This window comes from Cupressus sempervirens, chromosome 1, assembly GCF_028749045.1.
Source record: "Cupressus sempervirens isolate cs-2001-9-10 chromosome 1, ASM2874904v1, whole genome shotgun sequence".
NCBI classification, from domain to species: Eukaryota; Viridiplantae; Streptophyta; class Pinopsida; order Cupressales; family Cupressaceae; genus Cupressus; species Cupressus sempervirens.
Genome location: NC_143118.1, coordinates 145,604,650 through 145,628,208, shown reverse-complemented (window position 1 = coordinate 145,628,208; position 23,559 = coordinate 145,604,650). Strand labels below are relative to the sequence as shown.

The 23,559-nt window shown below is 35.6% G+C and overlaps 1 protein-coding gene across 4 annotated transcripts in view; it reads left to right on the top strand.

Moving 5' to 3' along the window:
* Positions 1-373: 373 nt before the first annotated feature.
* Positions 374-23,559, top strand: part of LOC149576605 (5'-AMP-activated protein kinase beta-2 subunit protein) — a 47,881-nt gene continuing 24,695 nt past the window's right edge. For 2 of the 4 annotated variants that reach the window (XM_089818210.1, XM_089818191.1), the window contains exons 1-2: positions 590-726; positions 1,354-1,426. The gene's annotated coding sequence lies outside the window, so the exon portion shown is untranslated. Of the gene's footprint in view, positions 727-1,353; positions 1,427-23,559 lie in introns of all 4 variants that reach the window. The other 2 variants (XM_089818200.1, XM_089818184.1) reach the window with 2 other exon arrangements.

The following is a 23,559-nucleotide window of genomic DNA, read 5'->3' as shown; positions in this document are numbered from 1 at the left end:
GTACAGATTGAAACATTAAAGTGGTCCAGATATGCAACAACATTTATGACAGAGACACGTATGTCAGCATGTTTATTATTATTTTTGTTTGTGGCAATCAATATACTTTTTACTTTTTCCTATTTTCCTTCTGAGAAAAATAATTTATTCCTTGCCTAAATTGACAATAGCCAATGAGAGAAGAAATGAAGACAATTTTTTACAATGAAAAAATAAAAATAGAAAAGAAACATTAGACTAAATTCCAAACTTGGTAAAATATTAAAATTTGATTGGCAGAAACTAAAAAAGTAAAGGAACCTGAACAAATGCATTAGGTAAGGTAAACTAAAAAAGTAAAGTAAAGGAACTAATAATTATAATTGAAAAAGTTACGAAAGACCACCAACACATCTCGCAATTCAGCTAGTACAAACATACTCGTTTTTGAGCATCTCTGAAAGTCGAGAACGGCATAAAAACCCCCAGTAATTTCCAATTCGCAAAAGCCATTGACGTCATAGGAAATTCCGATCGAAGACTGCTCAGTGAATTCCGAGGTTAAAAGTGAATGAACATGTGAATGAATATACCGGCTATACTGTGCACACAGGGTTTCGTCCGCCCCTGAAATAAGCTTTTACTCAAATTACATACCAATGCACGCTGATTATATTGATATCGATTTTCCAGGCGGTCTCACAGATAACTACAGTGAGTTATTATAGTTTGGGAGTATCTAATCAGGTGTCTGGATGTTTTTTTGCTCTTTTGGTTTGATAGTTTTTTTCTTCTTATTTTGAATATGGATTTTCATTTTGAAAAATGTCAACCAGAAGGGAAATGGATGTCCTGTTTTTAAAGTTTGGATTTTTAACTTTTCCGGTGTGATAATTTTTTTGCGTTTTTTGGGTTTGGAATTATGTAAATATGAAGTAGAGGGGAAAGGCGGTGCTCCGCGTTTTCCTTAGTTTTCAAAATTATAAAAATAATAAAATTGTAAGATTATGCGAGTTTTTGTTTCTCAGGGTTGAAATCTCTTCCATGAACTGTACCGTACATTTACAGACTGTATTTCCCTAGACTTGCTTATGGACTTGCCCTTGGATAGCCACCATATCTGATCTTAAAATTCTCTGTGACATCTTTTTGGGTGAAAACTATGGGAAAAATAGTTTGTCGTGTAGATTTTAGACTTATTTTAATCTACGTTTTAATGTGTTTGTTAGTTTATAAAGAGGATGTCAGAAATTTGATCTCTTCCAATGGAATGTATCCGTATTATTTGTAGATTTTTTATATTATTTGTAGATTTTTTATTAGGTGAGTGCTTATTTAACAGTTCATCAATAATATTGTGGCTGTTTTGTGCAGATGGTTGTGGAGTCGAAGTATAAACAATCCTAAGGTCTCATTTTGTGATTCAAGCGCTAGAGTTTTTATCCAGGTGAGGCACTGCAGCGACTGTTCCTAGATTTTTGGGATACGTCTAGTGTTACTGTTTGCTGATGGGATATATGTTCCATTTTTCCCCGAATCTGTGCAATTTGAAAGTATTTGAAATGAAGAGCCTTACTTTCTGTAAATCAATGATCTTTATCAATCACTTATCCTCCCATTCTTTTATTTTTCCATCTTAAAAAGTAAAGTTTATGAGTCCCGTCGAATCTGTCCATGTTATCGAAAAGCATTTGGCAGGATTTTGAAACTTAGAATCATCTAGAGTTCTGTAAAGTTGTTTTTTCATATTTGCCAGTTTTCATTTTTGGAACTTACTTATTTCTATGTTCTATGTTCATTGAGAGGATATCTGTCACTTTGATTTTGGGTCCCTTATTAAATGCTTGGATACAACTTTCTTGCCATGTGGTTATCAACAATCAGGTTGGGAGTTTCTTCAAAATGTGATATAATCCTTAGTGATCTTAGGTGTTAAGTATTTTGTCCTGGTTTAGGATCACCTGCTAATGTCTATGTGCATGTGGTAGCTTAAAGAAGCTTTGCGTACATTTTTAGTACGTTTATGTTTGCTAGTTGATCTCAAACCAAACTGTTTTCAATAAGCTAAGGGTAGGGAGCTAGTTGGATCTCCAACCGGAGATATTTTTGTTGAGTTACCCTAGGAAGAACAGCTGTTTCACGGCTTTGCAACATTTTATTTACAAATATCCATAGCTACATAGCAGTGTAGATTGAGCTAGTGAAAGATAGAAAGCCACATATCTTATTTGAAAGGATCCCACGTACAGAATAGATGCATTTATAAATTATCCTGTCTCACTTATGTTAATTTCCCTTTGCATTACTCTTATAAAGCTCTCTATCAGTTGTGAATCCCTTTGAAACATCGCTGCCACAGATAATGTATTTAGGATCTAGCGATTTAAAGTGTTCACCCTTGGATATCTGTTAGATCCAAGATGAATATATAGGGTCTTTTTCCCTTTTGGATACTTTTGGTTGAAGAGTTGACAGAAAGTTGGCAAGCAATTTTCAACTACGGTGGTTCTGATCAGGAATTTTGCCAGTTTTAACCAGAGATTGTAGGTCGAAGCTGGTTTTTCCAGTTTCCTTTCATAGGCTATAACTTTTGTTCTGGATCTCCATTTTTTACAAGCAAATAGGCATTTTAAATTTGTTGGAGAACAGAGCTCTGCAATCATATTTTTCAGAATTTTTTCCATATTTATTTTCGATAAAAAATCAAACTTTCTGCCATTTTGGGCCTTAGCAATTTTGTAATATGGTAAAAGCTTTATAACCGCACAATTATAAAAGATACTAGTGGAAGGTCTTTAGTTGTCTTCCTTACATTTTATATGCTTTTTTTGTGTGCTTGCAAACAATCTCTTTTATTTTTGTTTGCCTAAAATTGATCAATTGACATTTTTAATTCTAATAGCTTACACCTATTTTGAATGAAAAAGTAAAACAACAATCTACTTAAAAAAGCTAGATTTGCATAAGGTAACAATGGGACTTGTTACTGAATCTACAGTGGATGCAAAAAACAAAAAAAACAAAAAAGTATAATAAGTGATGAGACTTTTGGAACCTTGTATGTGCGAATTTATTCTTTTCATATTGAATCTAATTCTACACCAAATGATGTATGAACCATGTTGAAAAATTTCCTTGGTAAGCAAGATGAATCAGGAGCTCCTTAATTGGAGATTGAACTCTTACGGTTAGGTCCAATCAGGTTTGATGCTATTCAAGACTTTTTAAACTAAATTAAAAGCCATAATTGTAATTAAAGCAATGTGGTATTGAGAATGAAGACAAACAATCTTACAGTTAGGTCCAATCAGGTTTGATACTATTCAGGACTTTTTAAACTAAATTTAAAGCCATAATTGTAATTGAAACAAGGTGATGTTGGGAATGAAGACAAACAATCGATTTACCAGTTCTCCCTAAAGGTGGTCCAAACTTTTCAGTTTTCTTTTCTATATTTTGTGCTACTAAAAGTGCTTTGGGAACTACATACGCAATGCCTCCTCACAAAAGAGCAGGGTAGGTTGGTTAAGATGAGCACTATAAAACCTTTGAATTTTCATACCTTAGTTGCAAGTTTGGACATTAAAGATCAGAAAGGTTCAAGCAAATAAGATAAAGATAGAAGAACCAAGGAAAGAAGAAATGAGATCTTAAACTAATGCTGTCATGTTCAGCTTCTAAAACCTCTTCCTTTAAATGTGACGAGTCTAAGAAGGAAAAGGTTAAGTGTGCCTTTTATAAGAAATATGGTCATGAAGATCATAAGTGTCTGGAAAAGCAAATAGCTCATCTCACTTGCACCGAATTCAATAAAGCAAGATCCATTAGAATCCACCAAGGCTATAGATTCTAGTAAAGGGGAAGGAAAGGGGAAACCCCTTGTTGCAGCAGCTTCAAATCCTTATACTCGGGTTATTGGCTCAAGTATGACCTCTTCCTCTAAATATGACAAGTCTAAGAAGGAAAAGGTTAACTGTGCCTTTTATAAGAAATGTGGTCATGAAGATCATAACTGTCTGGAAAAGCAAATAGCTCATCTCACTTGCAACAAATTCAACAAAACAAGATCCATTAGAATCCACAAAGGCTATAGATTCTAGTAAAGGGAAAGGAAAGGGGAAAACCCTTGTTGCAGCAGCTTCACATCCTTATACTTGGGTTATTGACTCAAGTATGACCTCTTCCTCTAAATATGAAAAGTGTAAGAAGGAAAAGGTTAAGTGTGCCTTTTATAAGAAATATGGCCACGAAGATCCTAATTGTCTGGAAAAGCAAATAGGTCATCTCACTCGCACCAAATTTAACAAAGCAAGATCTGTTAGAATCCACAAAGGCCACAAATTCTAGTAAAGGGAAAGGAAAGGGGAAAAGCCCTTGTTGCAACAACTTCATGTTGAAACTAGAGCCCAGAAAGCCAAGAAAAATAAACAAACATAAGAAAGAGACAAAAACTGAAATAGAGAACACCAGAAATATCCTGGGAAAACCCTTAGAGAATGAAGGGAAAAACCCAGCCACACAACACAAAATATCTTTATTGATAATGAAATGTTCAAGTGTACAATGCTTATCGCATGATGCAAATATATAACAATAGAAGAGACTCTTTATGTTCTAATCGAAGATCTCTTGAGTTTCTCATAACTCCTATAATTAAATATGACTCTTTGAATATTCATGCCTCAATGCATGTGAATGACACATGTCATTTACATTTATAATATTACAAATTAAACTTTAAGTGACCTTGTCAACTGAAGATGACAATAACGGTAATAACATTCATATTTCAAAGATAAAGATCTCTATCGCAGCTACTATCTTCAACACTCCCTCTTAGCCAGAGAGAGATCTTTAGCACATAAGACTGCAACCAAAATGTTAATGATAAAATCTTACAATATATCCTATGAAAACCTGTAACAATCTCATTTATGGAATCAGTCAACATGAAACCCTGTAACAATTAATCACATTCATGGAATCAGTCAACATGAAACCTTGTAACAATTAATCATATTCATGAAATTAGTCAGCATGAAAAATGTGTAAGACTCACAGCTAAACCTTTAATCACGGGATCTCTCAATGTGAACTGTCATGGAATCTCTCAACATGACATCCAACTCCCTCTCTCAACGTGATGACATCATGGACTCTTTCAACATGATGTTCACTATTGCATAGTGAAAGAGTTATCATAGCTGATCTTACAATTTCATTGTTGATTTCTCATGAATGGAAATAGACATAACAAAACAAGACTTAGTTCCATTCAAGTCTCAATTTTAATAAATACCACAAGCATCACAAGCATCTATGAGAGTGATAGGGATTCCATAAGTACTCCCTCTTAATTATGAAGCCTCCCTCTGAAGCTAAAATCTTCTTTTAAATCTTGATGCATCCTACAATCAAGAAGGATAAATCAACTCATCAAAAATGTTGAAGGCAAACAACAAAAAAAGCTTTTGGATTTCCACATATTTAACCTTTAGAACAATTCAACACAACTACAACTCTGTCCAAGATGACAGTGAATGTCCTTACAAGTTCTAGAGATTAATCACATTTAGGCTTCAACTTATATTCATATGAGTTGGAAAAATTTATTAATCCAAATAAATTTTTTCAAGAAAAATTATTGCTAGACAAAACTAACCGACCATATACTCTTCTTGAACCAGTGTCATTACAATACATACTACACAATACAGTAACTTACGTACCTCAGATAGACGTAATGGAAGAGTGATGTATCATGACAAGAACAACAATAAATGATCTTCTTCCATAACAAGATGACAGTTACAAGATATAATCATGCATGTGCAATCTGAATATGCATTCAAAAATTTACCTCATCGATCAAGAATGATGGAGGGGTAAGAAAAGAGAGCATCCAGAATGTGGAGGTCTTGAGCAAGAGAGCAGTTCGATCCATGATGGTGTGATTTCCTGCTTTGACCACCTGTGACCTTCCATACCCATCAAGCATTTATACTATGCTTGCACACCAAATAACAGAGCACGATAAATGTAGATCCCGACAAGAATAATGTCAATAAACCCACATTAAACGTGTTCAAGAAACTACTTCTGCGGTCAAGATTGCCTCCATATCGCCCCAAATTTCGAGCGACAGTCTCACCAGTTCCTGCTCCAAAGATAGTTGCTCATCGTTATAGACACACTAGCTGACTTTTCTTGGAAAGAACATGAGAAGTGTCGAGAAGAAGCTCCAGCACTTCTCTCAAATTGAAAGCCTGCACCCGCCTTCTCAAGCTATCTTGAATGGCCTACAGAGAAGAATTCATGCTGCTTCTAACATTGCTTATTTTATCCCTAAGCTCCGTCAGCGGCGTCCGCATTCTGAGCACAACACCTTCCACATCCACCAGTTTAGTGCTCAAATTCATGAAATCTGCATAGTCTATATTGATCAATTCCACCAATTTATACTTAAGAAGAGCGAGATGCCCCCAAAGTTCAGTGCGTAGAGTCTCAAGTGCAACGAAACGCCTCAGATCTGCAATGTACGTCTCGTTGTCGAAATCAAGCTGCATAAATACATCCTTTTTGAACCATAACACCTGCGAATCGTTTGAATCTTCTCCAAAGAGATCAGTCACAGATCTTGGCCTCGTCAAGAAGGGTGATTGTGCATGGAAATTTGTCATCTTTTCAAGATTACAATGACTGAATCTATTACCTACAAGACTCTTTGCTGAAGTGATTATACTACCTGCTTATTTCTGGGTATAATTTTCTTACAAACATTGCTTCGTGCTCAAGCTTTTGTAAGTTTTTAATTTTGATTTGAACCAGAAGAAATACCCGCAAATGACTTAAATAGTCCCGATGCTTAAACATTCTCGCAAGAAACCGTTATTACCCAAGAGAAAGCGGTGGCACAACAAATAAAATTTCTTTAGAGAGACGATACAAGATAAAAGAAGTGTCGACTCCCACCAAAAAACGACTGAAAGAAAATACGATGCCATGTCATCGTATGTTCAAAACTCACAGAATAGACAAAATAATTCCGATAATCACCTACAAAACAATAACCAGAACAATAGAATATCATCTACATGCTACATCTAGAGATCACTACAGTTCTTCCAGACAAAAAATAAAATAAAAAATGGTCATAATTTATTTATCCATCTCCTCTTCTATCCACGATGAACATTGCATCTGTCCAAAGGGTAAAAGAGTTACGGTGCCGATGCAAAGCATGTCAAGACATGCAACATAATACAAATAATAAACTTGACATGAAGAGAGCAGATGCAAAAACTGGACTGACTTCCAGAGCCACAAATCCACAATGAGACATACCAGAGAGAAATAACGATTTACATAAATCTTTACACGTAACAAACTTTCAAAAGAAGAATAAAACTCTGAAAAGATACAAACATATCCGTAGCTAAAATGATAATCATTATAAGAAGATAACCTCATTGCTGATATCAACTAGGCTTTGATACCATGTTGAAACTAGAGCCTAGAAAGCCAAGAAAAGTAAACAGACATAAGAAAGAGACAAAAACTGAAATAGAGAACACCAGAAATATCTTGGGAAAACCCTTCGAGAATGAAGGGAAAAACCCAGCCACACAACACAAAATATCTTTATTGATAATGGAATGTTCAAGTGTACAATGCTTATTGCATGATGCGAATATATAACAATAGAAGAGACTCTTCATATTCTAATCGAAGATCTCCTAAGTTTCTCATAACTCCTATAATTAAATATGACTTTGAATATTCATGCCTCAATGTATGTGAATGACACATGTCATTTACATTTATAATATTACAAATTAAACTTTAAGTGACCTTGTCAACTGAAGATGACAATAACGGTAATAACGTTCATATTTCAGAGTTAAAGATCTCTATCGCAGCTACTATCGTCAACACTTCACAACCTTATACTTGGGTTATTGACTCAAGTACTTCTCCTCACATGGCTAATACACGAGAAATTCATCCTTGGAGACATGTTCTATGCCTAACATTCTAATGCGAAATGATTCAGTAGTAGAAATTCTTGGAAGGGGTGTTGGCAATGAGACATTTCATTTATATTCTATGCGTGTCTTCCTTTTCTAGTTATTCTCCTATCTGTTCACTAGATCACCATACAAGAACCATTCACTGAGTTGAATCACTCCAGATACTGGTTAGTAGAGAACGACATAGTGGGTCTAGAATTGCCATGGGAAGGAAGATAGTTTGTTTTATCAATTTTCTCACTTTGTTCTTGGTTATCTAAGTTGCTGATTCGGGTTCGGGGATGGATTCGGGTTCAAGGATCGAGTTTATGGGTTCAAGCAATTTTTTTTTCCATTTGGGTTTGTGGGTGGGTTCATGAGTGTTTGTATATATATGCATTACATACACAAAAAAAAGAGAAACGTGCATATTGTAAAACTAAGTCATTTCATAGTATGAATATATGTTGCTTGATCATTGATTTATGTCAAATGTCAAAGATAAGCATTAAATACTCGCTTATTAATCTATGTTCATGATTGTAAAGAAAATCATACATTGAATTACTAAATTGCTCAGCTACTGGGTTCTGCTGTTTAGGCCTGGGTCTTGGTACTAGTATAGTTTTGGTATTGGTTCTTCTTGGGTACTTCATGGGTTCTTTGTGAACTTGGGCACCCAAGATGTACTCCAGGGTGGTAGGTCAGTTTATGTATTTATTTCTGATGTGTTCATTAGAATGTTCTTTCTATCAGCTTTAAATACTCTCTTGCAACAGCTTGGTAATATTATTCAATCTAAAATTGTTTTTATGTAATGCCCTTAGTTTATGAGAATAGTGAACAGCAATCTACTTCGATTCATTGAAGGTCAAGGTTTGACTTTATTTTATTTGTAGATCTAAGGACATGATTGTTGATAAATTTGTAAAAGTCAATCAATAGTTATTTTTGTCGATCATGTTCGGATTGATGTCAATTGCTAATGCATTTAATTTGAAACTATATTAGTAATACAATTAATTTATTTATCTCTTTGTTGGCCATTATTGATTTACCACAACGCTTTTTTTTACATTTGTAACTTCGATGTTTTAAAATAAAAGCATGCATACATATATAGACAAACTCGAACCCACAAGGGAGAAAAAATTGCCGTACCCACATACTCGAACCCCGTACCCATACCCGAACCAGAACCCGTATCGGCAACTTAGCTAAATTGCAAAATGAAATAGCAAAACATAGACTAGTTCATCAGATAATAAAGTTTAAAATATAATGATAAATGACAAATATTTAAGTTTACCAATGATCATAGACTCATAGTATCAAAGATTCAAATGCCCTTTAAGGGTTAAATGGGTCATCAAAAAATTTGGGATCAATGGCTTCATCTCTGATTGCAATTATATCCAGATCCTCATCATTGGAACCCAAGCCGGTTCCACTAGCCCTAGATGCTGCCATATCCTCCTCCTCAACATCTAGCAAGGTAAGTCTAGCTAGATCCTAGACAGTCATATCCAATTCGGTAGACTCGGGTAATACATCTCACAACTTCTCTGGCCCCTTCTTATATTTTGGATCCTTGCGTGACAGGAGGCACAAGTTGTTGTGAATATATACCAAGTCCTCTCCTTTCTTGGAACCCAACCTGTTACGCTTCACTAAGTGGATAAAGGAGTATGTACTCCAATTCTGCTCAACAACATAAGAGTTCGCAATCTAGAGAGACAACCAACAAAATTAAAAAAATTAGAAATTGTAAATTGGAAGACGATAGGAATTTAAACTTTAAAGTGCTAATTCTACAAGCTATGTGGCCATAAAAAAGGAAAAAAAAAACTTAAATACTTGTGACAGTTTCTTAAAGGCAAGAGGTTGGAGGTATATGTAATCTTGCCTATGTAAGTACCACCATCCAATGACATCCATTCTACTTTGGTCATTGATTGCATCACGGTCTGCAATGGCTTCATCTCTGATTGCAATTATATCCAGATCCTCATTATTGGAACCCAAGCCGGTTCCACTAGCCCTAGATGCTGCCATATCCTCCTCCTCAACATCTAGCAAGGTAAGTCTAGCTAGATCCTAGACAGTCATATCCAATTCGGTAGACTCGGGTAATACATCTCACAACTTCTCTGGCCCCTTCTTATATTTTGGATCCTTGCGTGACAGGAGGCACAAGTTGTTGTGAATATATACCAAGTCCTCTCCTTTCTTGGAACCCAACCTGTTACGCTTCACTAAGTGGATAAAGGATTATGTACTCCAATTCTGCTCAACAACATAAGAGTTCGCAATCTAGAGAGACAACCAACAAAATTAAAAAAATTAGAAATTGTAAATTGGAAGACGATAGGAATTTAAACTTTAAAGTGCTAATTCTACAAACTATGTGGCCATAAAAAAGGAAAAAAAAAACTTAAATACTTGTGACAGTTTCTTAAAGGCAAGAGGTTGGAGGTATATGTAATCTTGCCTATGTAAGTACCACCATCCAATGACATCCATTCTACTTTGGTCATTGATTGCATCACGGTCTGCATTTTTTTTTCTAGAGACAAGCTTTACAAACTCTCTCCTAGCATTTGATGCTACCTTAGGATCGCTAAAGAGCTTGTTAAATGCCTTCTTATACCCACTAGCAACCTTAGGATCTTTGTATGGTGCTACTCTACCAGGCATAGAAAGTATCTCACCGTTATAATACCTGGGAGAAAGTGCATATGCCAAGAGGTGTAAAGGTGTAGTCGTCTTGTTCTAGCGATGTAGAACAATTTTCTCCACCTTTTTGTACAAGGTTTTCTCATGATCTTGCTCTCTGCTCTAAATGACTTGGGATGTCAAATGATGTTCATGTAAGTTATCTTGATGTAGTGTTAAAAAAAATCAAAAATTAAAATCTCTCAATAAACAAGGATAAAGTATTTTATAAAATTATAAACTTACTGTTTTCACTCCTAGCATGGAGTCCATGACATCATATATGTCCTCCAAACAAGGCTCATTGGTGTCGGCAAATTGAAGCATAGACATGATGGGCTCGGTGAGTTCTAATACATATTCCACCCTACCCCACCAATCATCACTCAAGATCATATCCTTTACATTGGTTGCTGATAACCATTTGGAACAATGCCTTTTTCACCCTCACTAATCGTCTAAGACGATTGTGTCTGAAGCAAATCTTGTTTCAGCAACCTTTTACCATGTTAATTCAAATTGTAAGTTAATAACACATTTCAAATATGTAAACAACAAAAAAATACATTTAATTTAATTATGTAAAGTATGACACAAAATGATAAATGAAACTAAATAAAGTTTAAAATTTACCTTCAATATTCCTAGCGGGAATAAGTTCTAAAAATTGCTTGTGACATATGGTGCATTGTCACAAACATTTGGATATCCTCACCCTCATACACTTTTTTCACCCATTCAATTTGGGTGCCAATTGCTTTCATCACCAAGTTCAAGGAGTGGATGGTGCATGGTATCCAAAAGATATGATCATATCGTGCTTCTACCAAAGCATCTGTAGCCTTACAAACTTTAGCATTATTTGTTATTACTTGGACAACATTGTCAACTCCTACAGACTATGGATTCAGTGAGAATCCAGGCAACAAAATCTGCATCCTTTTCTTGCCTTTCACAATCGCCTTCAAATACATTGCCCCCGTGGGGGAGACAATGAACACATTTGTCAATGCATGGTTTTTGCAATCTTTTATCTATTAGAGACAATACCCACTCTTGTTTCGATCCAAGATTCTCTTATTGATTTTAGGAGGGTTTCTACATTCTCTCTCATTATGCAATATGGTGGTTCTCAATTTTTCATATCTAGGGCCTCGTTAACCACTAGGTGCTTCATTTATTGCTTCACCGTCTCTCTCTAGTAAGGTGATCTCACTAAATTGAATGGAACACCATTTATGTAAAGGCAACACCCAACCTTTATGTCAACAATTTCTCTCAATTCATTTGAAATGCCCTATCTAATGGGCCTCTTTTGCAGGTGACAGATAGGGGTGTTTCTATTTCTTCTTCATCCGCAGCAGGGGTAGGTAGGAAGGGATGTTGTCTGACTGTTTGAGAGGGTGGTTGGTAGTTTGTGCTTTGTTCTTTCTTTTTTCCCTTTTGATACTAACCTGTTGGCCTCTTGTTCTTTTAACATGCCTTCTTTTTGAGAAGCCGACAACCCCCTCTTATCTCCATCTGGGGACCCCTCATACATGCTAATCCCTTGACCCGTAGGGCCTATGAAATGATGCTAACTCGGTAATATGAGCTTCTATATTGGGTTTGACAAAAATTGCATTTCCATATATACCTTTCCCCTCTAACATTGTTCAATTCTTCTTGTATACTTCCACAAAGGAGAACTTTTCTCAATTTTAAATCTTTGGGATCCCTCCCCGCTCACTAAATTCTGACTACTCATTCTTGTAATCTATAAAATAAAAATAAAAATTTCAAAACTTAACAAAAACTTGATAAATTTTAGAACAATAAAAAATTAAAAACAAAATATCAAAGAAGCAAAAGGGAAGGATCAAAGGATTAAATGCATACTTGGAACACTCAAACACTGATTATTGGAAGGATTTGAGACTCCACAAGCAATCTCTACAACCTTCTCTTCAAACTTGAAAAATGGGCACACCAAAATGAGAGAGCAAAATGAGAAAGCAATTGAGAGATTAGATAAATGAAAAGTTTCTTATTAGGTTTCTTTTAGGGTTGCAATTTTTTTAAAAACTCATTGTTTAAGTGTTTTTATTGCAACTTTTTTGGCCCCATAGCCATTGGTTTGCATGGGTCCTACCAGATTCACGGTCTTTGTCAATTTTTTCTGGGCTTTTGCATGGATTTTTTGTGAAGATGTTTTGGGTCTTTGTCAAAATTTTCCAGGTCTTTGTCAAAATTTTCCAGGTCTATCAAAAAATTGTACATGAACGCCAGCCTTAATCTTTCATGAAGTTCATACTTGAATATGCCTTTGTTTGTGTATTGGGATTCATGCATTGGGTTTTATTTTCTATTTACCACCTCTTCAAAATTCTTCGTTTTCTATGCCTTGGAAAGCATGCACAATGGTGTCTTTGACCAACATAATATTTGAAGGCAATCAACAATTTAATGACAAAAATTACAACACATGAAAGTCGCAGGTGATGATGAGCTCATTTTGTGTAAACAATCTCGTCCTATCAGACCTAGGCAAGATCAAGATAAGTTTGACAAGCACAATCAAGAAGTGGTCATGCTTATCAAGTGTTTAGTTATTGATGATTAACTGGCACAATTACCATTAGACACAACAATAGCTATTTGGACTATTTGAAGGATCTCCATGAGACATTGAATAAGAGCTATGCCTTCTTTTTGGAGAACCAACTATTTCCTACCATGATGGATGATCATATGTCCTCATAGGAGCATCTAACAAGGATTAAGGACATTCAAGATTAGCTAGAGGCTATTGGTCAAAAAATGGTGGAAGAGGATCTGACAGTCATAACCTTGAAGAGTCTATCTAAATCCTTTGAGTACATTAAAGTGCTCAAAATTACTGCTACGGATGTTGACTTAATGCTTTTTCATGTGTGAACTAAACTTCTATAGTAGGATATGTTGGATTCAACAATTTAGTAGTAGTGCAACTTCATCCTTCTTAGAAGAAACCTTCGCAGCCAAATCCTTTCACAAGAATGGAGGCAAATTTCACCCAGATTAGCGAAAAGGCTCTAGTTAGTCGTCACAAAAGTTTGCACCCTGGTCCAAAGTTTTTAGCTAAGGCAACCTTGTGAAACATGGAAACAACCTCCAAGTTGTGGGACTTGAACAATGAGGCTGAGTCTCCAGAGAAGTCCGGCTTCCTTTGTTATCTGATGCACTTAGACTACACTTGCAGAGGAAAAGGGAGGAGGAATGCATAAAAGCAAACTACCTAATCTATTCTAAGTAGGTGATGCACCAAAATAGAGTGTTTAGAGAAATCTTTGCCCATATATGCATAGTATAATTATCATAACAATCCAAAGATATATGGATTCAGACTTGTTTTAATCCAATAGTCACATGCAGATCAGACAACCAAATGAGTGACACAAGGAAGAATAGATTCCCTTCTTATCATTCATAGGCCAAAAGAGATGCAAACATGTAGGTTATAGATATCCACAGTACAACGAATAGAGGCAAATAAAGTTTGCATAGTACATCGATGGCTGAAAGAGATAAGATAGGGTGTCATATAATTCAGAGGCAAAAGAAAGGAATTTACAGTTGTATGCCAGAGCAATACTATAGAAACAAAGAAGATTTGACCCTAAGAAAGATTACAAAATCTGCTTTTAAGCATAACTTAGATAGCTTCCACTCTAAGATAAAACTCAACAATTGTGTTCGAATTTGTAGAGAATAATTATTGCAAAACTAGAAAAGATCTGATCATAGCGCAAATCTAGACGTGAGAAGATCACTTATCCACCAAACAATCTCTGAGAAGATAGGAACGATGAGATCTTTTGACAGAGTAGATAGATCAACAGGCAACGATGAAGCGTTCCTCATACTTATCAGGCTTGGGGAACGATGAAAGTGGTTATAGGAGATCAAAAGATTAGATGCACCATCAAAGAGCTGCCTATTCCTTGTTACCAGCACACCAAGTCAGATAAAAAACATAGGTCAACCATATTCAGCTGTCACTCTGAACCTTTCTTGCTACTTGATTGGTTGAGGACGACTCCTTTTCTAGCTCAGCGGGTGAAGCTCCTTATATATTTTGGTCAATATTGGAACTCACGATCCTACGATTGTCAACTGTGGTCAAAACCCTTCATGTCACCTTTTGTTCATAACCCTGAGTTCTACGATCTTATGATCGTGATCCTTCGACAACATCAAGACCCACGATCTCACAGCAGAACGATGGCACAATAACACCCTTGGCGTAAGTTCGCGGTACCATCAATCTCCTTTTGTGATGTTACGGGCATGGTTGATTTGACCTTCACGATCCTACAATTGCAGACCATCGTAGCATTGGTAGCCATGGCAATAACCCTTGCGATCCTATGATCACGGTTTAACTATCTTTTTTTCATGACCTCGGGAGACATCTTTGCTTGTACTTGTGACCTTACAACAGAGGAATATCGTAAGATTGGAACACCCGACGTCCTTTGAAATTGGTCTCCACCCCTTTCTTACCTTGTGATCGTATGACTCCAAGATCATACGACTAACCTTCCTCTTTGTAGCATCGACATCCTAAGAAGTCAACCCCGCGATCCTACGATCGTTGACTTTCGTGGTGTCAAAACACACATCCCTTTAGCTCGCGATCCTACGAGATCGCTAATATTACAACAACGTGATGCTACACCAATGCTTTACCTTGTGTCCTCGGAAGACATCCTTGTAGCACCTACGATCTCACGATCGTTCACTGTCGTAACATCAGGCAAGACTTTTCTTTGGCTTACAATCCTTCGATTATTTGCGATGTCACGACAACCCGACCACTCAACCAACAGTAGCCTTGTAGCATCTTATTACTGCTTGATTCACCTGATGATCCTCCGACACATGGGTTATCGTAAGATCGGGACCATACTATTCTGTTGCGGCTTCAGGACTTGAAATATAACATGAAATTGAATCTCGTGACTATTGGGTGGGTTGAAATATTTAATTCAATCCTCGGTGGGAGGGAACCTTTGGCCAACAGTAGCCTTATGATAGCTCATAGAAGAAGAAATTTTAGTGTAACTACTACCACAAATTTGGTCACTTGATAAAAGATTGTCTAAATCAGCTTGCTTCTGAACAATAGAAGTAGGATGGGTCTCAGCCTAAGGCCAATATCACAAGGCGCTTAGAGTAGAAAGATTCTTCATTTGTGCTTTCATGGCAAAACCCCCTACAGATTAGTTGAATTCTTTTGCTTGGTACATACTATGGTGCTTATCAGCACCACTTATCGACGTGATTGGTTTATAGACTTCTCACCTTTCATTGATTCTGTCATTCACCTTTCATTGATTTGGTCATTTTTGGTGGAGAAGACTATAAAATTGTCCTTAATGTTAACTTGCAGATACAAATTGGTGGGAGGATTTTCATATTCCTCAATATATACTGTGTTCTTGGTATGGAACCAAACTTCTCTTGATGAGGCAAATTATGTGGCATTTTACTTGGTATTCATTTCACACAAGTGTTCAATTGTTGATCATGGAACTTGCACTATTGTGGCTATTGGCATCAAGGATTATGGTTCGTACAAAATTGTGGGTTCAAGTGACTCTCTGGAGCATGCCTTTGCAACTAAATCATCTTCCATCAACAGTCTTTGGCATCAACAACATTCTTCGCTTGTCAGACCGAGAAGCAGCACGAGACAACATTCAAGGATGGTGACTATGTTAGGATTACAAAAGTGGTTGGCACTTGGATATGTTAGTTATGTGTTGTATTGATAAGAGGTTTGTCAGTGATGTCAACATATATATGTTTGTGTTTATGACAGATAGAGATTTTGTACATTGCAGAGGTTGGATTTGTCAACAAAGTTGGGATATAACAGGTTAGGCTATGCGAGCTTAGAATCATGTTTAGGAATGGGTTCAGTTATTACAACTATGTTTGTATATGTTTTGGATAAGTACTGCATAAGTTACAGATCATTTTGTGAAGACTAGTTGCAGACCAATGTGCAATAAACTGTAAAACATGTTGTAGATAATTGGCTACATCTTGTGAGCAAGATGGAATTAAGGTGAGTGAGCTTAGATCGTTGTTGAAAATTGAAAACATGTTTGTGATAAGATCTTCGTGTTTGCAAATCTTGAAGATCATTTTGGGAGGGTGGCTGAAGTATAATGTGCGATATGTTCACTAGCAACTGACTTTTGTATTGGTAATTATTTTGGAAGTAAATTGTAATGTAACATGTGGGAAAATGAAATAACTTAATGATGTCATATATTATAATTATAAATTGTAAAGCTCTTAAAAGGGTGATATATTAGTTTTTAGGACATGGTATAAAGGAAAGATGTTTTCCTTGGACTGGAAGTGTGACATAGTGTGATTGTTTTTGAGATGTAATGTTCGTATCCTGAGGATGCATATTTGATCAAAGTAGAGCAGAGGATTGAGTTAATGTTGATTTGGGAACTTCAAAGAAATTGTATTGGCAATTGAGTTGCTGTCTTGGTTAGTTCACTACTTGGATTTGTTATCGTGAAGATTTGTTGTATACAGTTGTTGAAGCAATTTGGATAATGTGTTCAGTTGTATTCCTTTATGCTCCTTATAGGGCTAGAACCTCTCGACAAGGGTTCAAAGTCCCCTAACAGGGACTAATGTATTGATTGTATTGTAATTGACTCCTAGCATAGTCACCTCCTTTCACAAGGAATTCTTATATTAGTACATCATCTTGTGGGTGTCATCCCCATTGGGAATTTCCCTCTAATCAAGGGTTGCCCTAGTTAACAAATCATTGTGTCATTGTGCATGTTTTATCTCTTGGCATTGCTCATTGCTTTGGTTATTCAAGTTGGATTTCATAAGTTGAATTTAAGTATAATTGGCATACAACTGATTCACCTCCCCTCGGCCCCCCTTCTCAGTTGTGTTGGTGGACTTCACTTTCTAACAATTGGTATTGGAGCATTAGGTCCTCATTGATAAGGAAGCTTAGCAACTTGAGGAGATCCATGACATTCAAAAAGGAAAGTTTAAAGTGTGATGGAGAGAACTATGACAAGTGGAAGGACAAGATGAGAATTCATTTGATTTGCACAGGGATTGATTACTGGATGATCACAAAGACTTAGGAGGATGTGAAGGAAGAAAATGATCTACCTACCTATACTAATGTGGAGAAGGAGATTTTTATGTACAACATGAATGCCAGAGAAGCATTGGTCTTTGCATTTCTAGAAACATAACCTGTCGAGGTAAAAGGTCCACAACTTGCTTATAATATTTGGACGATGTTATGAGCTCTTTATGAACGAGATAAATATGTAAAGAAGTCTAGGTTACAAAATTGGAAAACTATGCTTGAAAATTCAAGGATGCAAGAAGATGAATTAGTTAGATTATATGTTCAAAGGATCACTGAGTTTTTTGTAGTCGTACAAGGTTGGGGAGAAACCATATCAGAAGATGAGGTATGTTACAAAATTCTGAGATCATTGACCCTTGCTTATGACACTAAGGTGATTGCTATAGAAGAAGTCATTCCAATTATGCCAGATTTTAATAGAGAAACTTTGGTTGGAAAGTTGCAAGTATTTGAATCTAGATTGAAGCCTAATCTACCTAGATCTGAGATTGCTTTTAAAGCTAGTGTGCATAAGGATAAAAGAGTACTAACTAAAAATGCAAGTATTGGTGGTGATTGTGCTAGAGAATGGGCATAAATGTAGGAAGAAGAAAAGAAGATTGATAGTGGATGCTTACATCACATAAATGGTAACAGAGAAAAGTTTGTTGAATTTAGCAGCTATGGTGGTGGTGTAGTCAGAGTTGGTAATAATGCTCCATGTCCTATTAAGGTAAAATGATCTATTACACTTGATGGTAAAACTAACACTGAGGATGTGTATTTTGTTGATGGATTGAAGCATAACTTGTTGAGTGTTTGACAACTTGTTGACAAGGGATACCATTTGCAATTCACTAAGACTTGTACAATCAAGGACAAAATTGGTAAATTGATTGGAACAGGTACAAGAACTAGAGGTAATGTATTTTAATTGAATCCTATAGAAATAAGTCGTTTGTTGCTAGAATTGATGATAGTTGTGGCACTAAAGATTTTGTCATATAAACATTGGAAACATTGTGAAGATAAGTAGTAGTAATGTAGTAAGGGATATATCAAAGATTGTGAAACCTTTTAACATGGTATGCAAGGAATGTGTGATGGCTATGAAAGGAGAACTTGATCAGATAGAGAAGAACAAGACTTGGGAATTAGTCCCTAGACTTGAAAATAAGAATGTTATTGAATGAGTTTTCAAAAACAAGATGAATAAGCAAAGTGAAGTAGTAAGGAACAAAGCAAGATTGGTATGCAAAGGATACTCACAACAAGAAAGAATTGATTTTGAAGAAACATATTCCCTTGTTGCAAGATTGGAAGCAGTAAGAATGTTCGTAGAATTTGCATCTAACAAAAACTTCAAGGTATATCGGATGGATGTTGAGTCAATTTTTTTGAATGACAATCTTGAGGAGGAAGTCTACATTGAACAACTTGATGATTTCCTACTCACAGAAGACGAAGACATGGTTTGCAGGCTAAAGAAGGCATTATATGGATTGGAATAGGCATCTAGAGCATCATATGCAAGGTTAGACAAACATTTACTAAGCTTGGGATTCAAGAAAGGGTAATGCAGACAGTAACATGTACTTAAGGACAAATCTGCTGGAATATTGATTATTGTAGTATTTGTTGATGATATTATTTTTGGGGGCAATAATGAGAAATTCTTTCAAGAGAGATGAAGAATGAGTTTGAAATGTCTATGATTGGTGAAATAAAATAATTCTTGGGGTTGCAAATAACTCAAAGTATGGATGAAATATTCATATCACAGACCAAGTATCTAAAGGATCTTCTAACAAGATTTAGATGGGAGAATTTGTAATGTCCCTACTCAAATCTGATCTCAAAGTGCTGATACGGAACTCAAGGAATATCATCAAACAATTCACTTGCAACCTCCCAGCTTGCTGGTTTATGTGATCAGACTGATATGATATTTGAAAATTGACTAATGAACGCTTCCAATGCTTGAAAACAACTCTAGTATGCATATTCAATCACTTAGATGCATTTACAACTTCCCTTTTATGCACTTCAATGCTTTCTATATGCAAATTATTCATCTTCAGCCACTTGACATTATGTCAGACAGTTGGCATTCAACGGATCTATGACTGTTATAAATTTCAGTTTGCTCCAGCACTTGTGATTGCAAGTATTGCTTGAAGTTCACTTCTAAATGATTCTATCAAACACCTAGGATGCTTATGCAAGTCTTTAATATACTTTCTATGCATAATAATGAATTCTAACATCAAACTAACCACCTACAGCCCGGTGACTTTTCGTCATACAATTGGTATACATCCTCATACAATATTCAAATGATTATTACAATAATATATAACTCCCAAAGGATGACACTTAATTTGAAATGCTATCTTTCCTATAATGATGACAATGAAAAGATGCCAAGACTCTTTGCTTACATCTGCAAGAATAATGCTTAAATCTGATACAAACTTTCACCTACAGCCATACCTTCTAATATGCATCTAAATGATAAGAAAAATGCATGGAATATCCAAAGGAACCTGATTGTAGATGGCTCTAATAATTTTCACCAATGCTGCCTTTCCGTTTTGCTTTTTCGGATTTGTTTTTTCGCTTTGCTTTTTCGGATTTGCTTTTTCGGATTTGCTTTTTTGGACTATTTTTTCTCAATGTAGCACAAATAGAAGACTGAAGTATCTTCCTCCCAGCTGCAATAATTCAAGTGATATTTCACACCCTCAAAATTGCGTACCAATTGAGAGTTTTCGTTCTCAATGGCTAATTGTGACTATTGCAGAAACCCTAGGCTCCACAATGCACATCAGCAAACATCAACATCAACAACAACAAATCTGCCTCGCTCAGAATGAAGCCCAAGATGCCTATTTATTCTTTCTTCGCCACTTTCTCCAGAAACTTCTAGAACATTATTTTATTTATTAAGCGACTTTATAAAATATTTTATAATTCAAGTCACATTATTAAATTAATTAAATATAAAGTTACCTTTTAATATTTGTTGATTTGATAACTTTATAAATAATTAACTTAATACCATTTATTTATTTAATTAAAATAATTAATTAGTCATCGTCATAAAATATTCATTATTTTAGACAACTTAATTAATTAAATTAATTAAATCAAATTACCTCCAAAAAGGGGACATGACAGAATTGTAAGCCAATTGGAGCAGCTATGGTTACAAGATATAAACTATCAAGTAATGATGAATCTACTAGTGCTATACAAACAAGGTACAAATCAATGATAGGAGGATTGCAATATCTAACTCACACAAGGCCAGCCGTAGCAAATGCAGTTGGAATTGTTGCAAGATTTCAAGTAGACCTAAAAGAGACACATTTAGTAGTAGTAAAAACGATATTTAGATATTTGAAAGCAGCATCAGATTTTGGGTTATGGTATGACAGGGCTAATGATTTCACTTTATTTGCATATAATGATGCTATTTGGGCAAGTAATGTTGATGTTAAGAAGAGCACAAGTGGTGGTGCATTCTTTCTAGGAGTGTTAATACCAAAATTTGGCTCAATTTTAAATGTTCCTTTATAGCCATTGAGGCTTCATGCGAAGTTGAGTGATTGGTTAAATTAGTTTTTTGTTATGGTTTCAAGTGAAAATGAAGTGTTGGTTGTTCGTTATGCTTTCATGGAGACTGGAATATTGGTCAATTGTTATGATGATATATGAATTGGAAATGGATGGCTAATATGATCGTATGCTATGATGATTTCGACTTCGTAAAATGATGAGCAATATGTTGTCACCATGATAAATTGTCACTTGCAGGAACATGGCGAAGGGGGGAAGCATTGCCAGAGAAGGAATTGGGCACGGGGCACTGCCTATCATTGGGCAAATAGGCATGAGTCCCAAACCGCAATGGCTAAGGGCAAATGAGTAGGCAAGAAATAGTATACTTTGGACAACCATGAGCTACCTAATCAATAAATGTGCATTATTAAAAAGATCCCTAAGCATTAAATTAAAATGTGTTCTCTTACAAAGTGGATGATCTGAGAGCTTCCTGTGATATTGTCATGCCTTAATACAATAGTACCATAGTATCTACATATGGTTGCATATATATGTACACACACATGTATGTATGCGTGAAATAGAATAAGACATTTGTATACGCCTACTTGATATATGATGTATATGTTAGATACGTTTAAATATCACACATATGTATGTAGGTGTGTACACATATACACAAGTATAAGTAGGTATAGTATGCTATTATTATATTAAGATATTAGCATGAGTTAATTTATTCTTTGGCAATGGTTTTATTATTTCAGCTTGAGTGGCCATAATTCTATATCATTTCATTGGCCTTATAATATTTCGGTGGCCACTTTAATATTATTGCCACATCGAGCTGATAGCCTTTTATCTTGTAACTCCTCGCTACCTTCGCAATCTTGCTCGTAATTGAGCATGCAGCCGAAAAGACAAAGATTATGTTACGATAGCTCATTTAGAATACAACATTCTTACCTCTGCATGGTAAGATATACCACCCCTTGTGATTAGAATTACTTCTTCTCTTTCTTGCTTCACATTCTTCTCTACGAGTTTCATTCATATATCCAGCAAACACATACCACCTGCTATCTCCATTCTAGTTTTTAGATAGTGCTTATCACCTTCTTTAGGTACTGTGTTGGTCATATTCAGTATTTCGGTGCTGAGCTTCCTGCACCAGAACGACAATAGCTGATTAATATCATTCTTGTTTTCATAGCATTTAGCGATCGTGAATTCTAGCATTTTCTCAAGATTCATTTGAGCCCTTGCAAAGGAAGATCTCCAGTTAGGTCATGAAATCACCATTGCTAAACTTTATGTTTTTATAAAAAATGACATAGTGATGCATAATTGATGCCTATTTGGAAAGTTATACTAATGTTGTTAGAACCGATCAAGATATGATCTAATGACTTCTTTATGTATATATTGTAAGAATGCTCCAAAACTATGACATTTCTCATATAAGAAAATTTCTTTTCAGAATCATGAATAACTGGAGAGCGACTTCTACAAGTATTTCTGAAATATATTTGCTGAGATAAGAAACTGCACCATTGTGAATCAAGAATAGATTTTCTAGAATTTAATTATCTTATATAATGCCATGTCCTAGGTTAGGCAAATGCATTGGCTATGCTTATAAATGTTTATTCATCCATCCAGTGATTCAGCCAAGAAGACCAACATGGTTGAGATGAAGGGTGTGAAATGTCAATCATTGAACTATGGTTTATTTTTGCATGATAAAGAAAAAAACAATCAATAACATAAGCAAGTAATAAAAGATGCTCACAATCTGCGTCAGCTCATCTACGTTAGCTCATGGTAGTCCATTGTATAGGTCTTGTTGTCAAGTCGAGTAGGTGGTTGACACTGTAAAACCAGGATGCTCAGTGGTTAATGATATGATAGTTGTTATTCAAGGCTGGGAAAAATGGTTGCTACATATGGTATTAGAGCTCTGGGTTTGACACTGAACTTTAGGCCGAGGACCATTGCAGGAAAGCTGAAAATGTAATATTAAATGAGACAGGATGAGTATTTACTTTTTATAACTAAATATTTTATAATGTAAGCTGGAATATCACACCATAGATCATTCAGGATAGCCAAAAAAGGTTGAGATGAGTGGTGTAG